The following is a 6,000-nucleotide window of genomic DNA, read 5'->3' on the forward strand; positions in this document are numbered from 1 at the left end:
GCCATAGACATAGACAGTCAAAATTAACACGTAAAGATGATGTTTTTAAAGAAGCTAAACCTAGAGAGAAAGTTTAGACTTGTGGCATAATTTTCCTTTCCCCTTCTCCAGAAACATAGGCTTGAGCATCTTAATATTTGCTGATACTTATGAATACAAACAACATTCAATCTACACAGTGAAACCACAAGGTTGTGAAGTTACATCTTACACAAGAATCTTCTCATAGCATGTAAAATATTAGCAATGTTTCATTTTCTGATCTGATAGGACTTATAGTCTTACGTAAATCCATGATATTATAAAATCAACCCCATTAAATGTTGTGTCAAACATAGAATCATTAAATGGTTTGGGTTGGAAGGGACCTTAATGATCACCTAGTTCCAACCCCCCTGCCATGGGCAGCAACACCTACCACTAGACCAAGTTGCTCAAAGCCCCATCCAGCCTGGCCTTGAACACTTCCAGGGATGGGGGCCCCACAACTTCCCTAGGCAACCTCTTCCAGTGCCTCACCATCCTCAGATTAAAGAATTTCTTCCTAATATCTAATATAAATCTACTCTCTTCCAGTTTAACACCATTACCCCTCAGCCTATCACTACACCACCTTATAAAGAGTCCCTCCATGTCTTTCCTGTAGGCCCTTTTTAGGTACTGCAAGGCTGGTATAAGGTCTCCCCAGAGCCTTCTCTTCTCCAGGCTGAACAACCCCAACTCTCTCAGCCTATCTTCATAGGAGAGGTGCTCCAGCTCCAGCCTTCCGATCATCTTCATGACCTTCCTCTGGACCCACGCTTACAGATCCATGTCCTTCTTGTGCTGAGGACTCCAAAGCTGGACACAGTACTCCAGGTAGGGTCTCACGAGAGCAGAGTGGAGGGGCAGAATCACCTCCCTCAACCTGCTGGCCACGCTCCTTTTCATGCAACCCAGGATGCAGCTGGCTTTCTGGGCTGCAAGCACACATTGCCAGCTCATATCCAGTTTTTCATCCACCGGTACCCTCAAGTCCTTCTTGGCAGGGCTTCTCTCAATCCACTCATCACCCAGCCTGTATTTTTGCTTGTCATTGCTCCTACTCAGGCACAGGACCTTGTACTTCGTGTGGTTTAAGTTCACGAGGTTTGCACAGGCGCACCTCTCAAGCCTGTCCAGGTCACTCTGGATGTCATCCCTTCCCTCCAGCATCTCGACCACTCCACACAGCTTGGTTTCTTCAGCAAACTTGCTGAAGGTGCACTTAATGCCAACATCCATGTCGCAGTTAAACAGTACAGGTCCTAGTACTGACCCCTAAGGAACACCACTTGTTACTGCTGGCCACTTGGACATCGAGCCGTTGACTGCAACTCTTTTAGTGCGACCGTCCAGACAGTTCCTTATTCCCCGAGTGGTCCACCTGTCAAGTTCATGTCTCTCCAATTTAGAGACAAGGATGTTGTGTGGGACAGTGTCAAATGCTTTGCACAAGTCCAGGTAGATGACATCAGTTGCTCTCCCCTTATCCAGCAAGGCTGTAACCCTATCATAGAAGGCCAGCAAATTTGTCAGAACCATGAAATTAATATTTTTTATTTTCCTTTATGAATGCATTTAACTCTAAAAGATTTTCTGCAACAGAATATTAGGTAGTTTCAACAAAAATGTCTATAGTTTTTCATTAATTTTCTTTTACCAAATATAAAATTCATGTTCTTTTCTGAACTTGAATTTAAGTGCACAATAGTAATTTCCCATATAGGTCACCAGGATTTTGTGTTGTTACATTATTCCTTTACTCTTCTCTCCCCCATTAGTTGCAGAATCATTTTTCTGACTCTGAAGTCATATGGAAACTCTCTGTGGCACTGTCCTCCTGTCTAAACTTTGTGTAATCTTAGATTCATAAAGTCCTCAGTTACAGTGCTTTGCTTTGCAACTAGAGCATCTGGCACATCCAAGTGGCCTCATGCACGAGCCAGGGACGGAATGCATTCACTCTAGTCTCACTCAGATTTCAGTATTCATACAGCCCTGGTTATTGTAGTTTTATCTATTTACACTCTCTAATGAATTCATACAACATTCCTTTGAGGTACAGAGGAAGTACTGCTGTTCACATTTTATAGGTGGGTGTTGAAGCAGCACAAAAGAAGGGATGCATTTTGAAAGATAATTATATTTCTTTCTTTTGCGTTACATGACTTTCAACATTTAGATCTCTCAAGTCAAGATTCAAACAAAACTCATAATTCTCTGGGCCTGTTGTTCCTTAATGACTGGCTGGGAAGTTGAGTAACGTAAAAACTGATGTGGCTGGTGGCCCCAGCTGGTTTGATGAAAGCTTGCAGTCCTGATTAGCTCAGCTCTTTCCTCATCAGTCTGTGGACAGAACTTCCTATCTGCGCAACAGTATCAGGCTTGTTCTGCCTTGACTTTAAATAACAGCTTTCCAGGCCCTGTATTTCCTTATAGACTCCTCTTTTGTATTTAGACCTTCGTCTTATTGATGGACTGAGATCTTCTGGCTTTTTAATGGTGCAATGGATCTTAGCCGGATTCTCTCTCTTTTCCCTATTTTCATTTTTTTTAAATTTACATTTACCTAATAAAAATGTTAGAATGTGAGTGAAATTCTGCTCATTAGTGTACAGGTGACTGTTAAGGATGTTTTACTAAACCTCTTAGACCTTGCAAATTTGTGCATTTAAACACATTAAACAATCTGGAAGCGGGTATCTTTCCCAAGATCAAATAGGAGGAGCATGATGTCATATTTCAAATTGGTCACCTTTGGGACTTTGTCTTTCTCCCATTTTATGCATCCATACCTGGAATGCTGTATATGGATTCACAACTACCAGTGTATTTACTTTTTATTGTAATAAAAGAACTATTACAAGATGAGGTACTGAAAATAAATTGCCTCTCCCACTAAGCTCAGGTATTTTGAATCCCAGATGTGTTTCTGAAATGTAAGTCTATATTTTCTCCTTAGTTTCACACTCTAGTTTGCCTAACTCTACCTATTAAGAGTGAATTAAGGTGAATTAAAAAGTTTTTTATAAGAAATAGTGTACAAATGGGAAAATATACATATAGGGGTTAAAAATACTTTTGCTGTAAGAATCTGATTTTCTAGGTCATGTTATGTATCCTCTTTGATAAAAAAAAAAGAAAGAAAATTTGAAGTTGGAATAGAATGAATGTGAGATCTTATGTTTCTTATACGATTTGTTTTGAAGGAAACAAAACAAAATGTACACCCAACATCTGTAATAATTAAAGAAATAATAATTATCTTATTTAGTTAAATTATAACTGGTTAGTTTGTAATTAATGTAATTTCATTAATTAGTCTTAACACTAAGTAAAGATCTTTTTTGGGGAAAAATTTTTCAGAAAGAGATTTGCACTATAGACATCTTTTTTTATGTTCAGTTCATCCTTACATGATACTAAAAGCCCACTTTTATTTTGATTTGCTACATCCAACTTTCATTTGCACTATAGTTAAATAATTTTCTAGCAAGAATAAGAGGGGGTAAAAAATATGTTACCCTGAAATGCAGCCTGAATGCCCTAGGGAAACCTGGCTATCTGTCTGATATAGTCAGAACCCAGAGTGAAATGATTGCTACAGAGTTACATGGTTAAATGGGGAGAGGTGAGAGTCCTGTGTGTGCTGTACGGAAAGCATACGAGTTGCCATGGCTGGTTTTCGAGCTATTAGCCCGCTTCCCACTAAGCCTGAGGATCACAGTTTTATTTTCAGTAATAACAAACGTTCAAAAACGTAATTCACTTTATGACTCTCACTGCACTTGTGTGAGAATTCTCAAAATCAAATTTTGAATGTTCTGGCCCAATTCTTGCATTTAAGACAAAACTCTTCTTAAATTATCAAATAATGCCAAGAAGTTATGAGATTCCTACACAACTTATAGAGTATATCAGTAGTTTAACCAGGCATATCTGTTTCGACATAGAGGTTAACCTATCTGTTTTATGAATTAAATTTTATTTTATATGAGGGATGCTTTTTGTTGCTACATAGAGTTGTAATTGTGCAATATAAAGGCAATTATCAGGGTTGTTGAAGGAAATATCAAGGGATTATTTGCTATGTTTAGGAAAAGAGAACATTATAAATTTCAATGCCTTGTATTTGGCAGATTCAATATAAATGAAGCATTGTGGTGTTATTTTTCATAGTTAAGTAGCATGTCCTTCTTGTATTTTCAATGGTATGCCCCTTTCTTGTATTTTCAATGGTATGCCCTTTTTCAAGCCACTGCATGAGAAGCCAAACCTGCTGGAGGTCAGCTGGTGCACGAGCTACTAGTAGATAATGCAGGTGGATATATCTTACCTGAAATAAGGCATTACCTTTTATGTTTAGATGTATTTATGTCCACAGACATCATAGCTACTGGTAACAATACTGAATCTATCCAGAGAAGTCAGTTATTCCAGAAACAAAAAGAGAGACAGCGGTGAGGAAAACCAGTGCCACCACACATGGCAATCCTCTTATATAGTTCATGTCAGCAAAGCATTTAAGTATCTGTTAATTTAAAGCAAGCACTTAAATTTTGGTGAATTTAGACTTCAGAAAGTAAGGTGAGTAAAACTACTATCTTACCTATTGCCTTTGACTCAGATAGAATCACCTCCCAGTTTTAAAAAATCCATTTTTACCATTAGGAATCATTTTTGTGGGGGTTAATAATGCCAATAAGCTGCTAATGTCTGTAGGACCATTAGTGTCATTGTAGAATTGGCAGAATTGTGGGCTTTTGGAATTGGAAAAAAAGTATAACTTATATGTATGCAAGAGCACAGGAGAGAGAACATTATCAGATGTAATTTTGAGAAATTAGATTTGCATAAGGTCTTGGTTCACAATGTTTGCAGATGTTGTGGCAAGGGTAAAATAAATTATTTAGACATGCCAAGGTAAGGAGAGGACCCACATTTATATTAGAATACTTAACACAGAGGACATAAAACCCAACTAGGGAAAAAGAAGAAGGTGCCCTTTAAGGGCAAGAGAGTCTAAATATGAAAAAAGTACAATGATGGCTAAGGAGGAAAAAAGCACTGAAAAGAAGGAAATTAAAACGAGTGGGAACAGCTATAAAAACACAGAATCTAAAAAGAATAAGGGATCTCTAAATTTATAAGAGCAAGATAAAATAGTAAAATGTGATACTGTGAAGAGGAAACAGGAAGCTAAGATGAAGATGCTGGATTCAGTGGCAAAGATTTAAAATAGGTAGAAAATATGTATATAAGCAAATTCTGTAAAGATGAAAACATTGCACAAATAATAATAAAACAGGTAAATAATAAAATTACTCCAAATTACAGATGTCTTTTAATGATTTTGAAAACAAGACGTTTGAAACACCAACAGACTGTAAATGGAATAGCCTTTAAAATGGGAATTGGTCAGAGAATGATGAAACCCATTCAGGATGGTGACACTGTTCTGTTAGACAGCAGTGATTAAAAGAGTGTCATCTATTGAGATTTCACCCATTTAATGTTTTTTTCCTTTCTCAAGGATAAAATAGCATTATCATTTCAGAATCTCAGAGCGCTGATTGCTGGACTGATGAAAATTAGCCAGGTTAGTTATGACCGAGAGGGTACTTGTTATGACCGAGAGGGTACTTGTTTAGCCCTGCATTGTGAATCCATAAGGCCTGATGATCCAGGAGAACCTGAATTCAGTCCCTGTGTGGTGCAGAATCGTTAAAGCATTTATCATAGAATTATAGAATGGTTTAGTTTGGAAGGAACCTTGAAGATCACCTAGTTCCAACCCCCCTACCATGGGCAGCAACACCTCCCACCAGACCAGGTTGGTCAAAGCCCCATCCACCCTGGCCTTGAACACTTCCAGGGATGGGGTCTCCACAACTTCACTGGGCAACCTGTTCCAGTGCCTCATCACCCTCATAGTGAAAAATTTCTTCCTAATATCTAATCTAAATCTACCCTCTTCCA

The sequence above is a fragment of the Vanellus vanellus genome (genome assembly GCF_965231255.1).
Source record: "Vanellus vanellus genome assembly, chromosome: 2".
In the NCBI taxonomy this organism is placed as follows: domain Eukaryota; kingdom Metazoa; phylum Chordata; class Aves; order Charadriiformes; family Charadriidae; genus Vanellus; species Vanellus vanellus.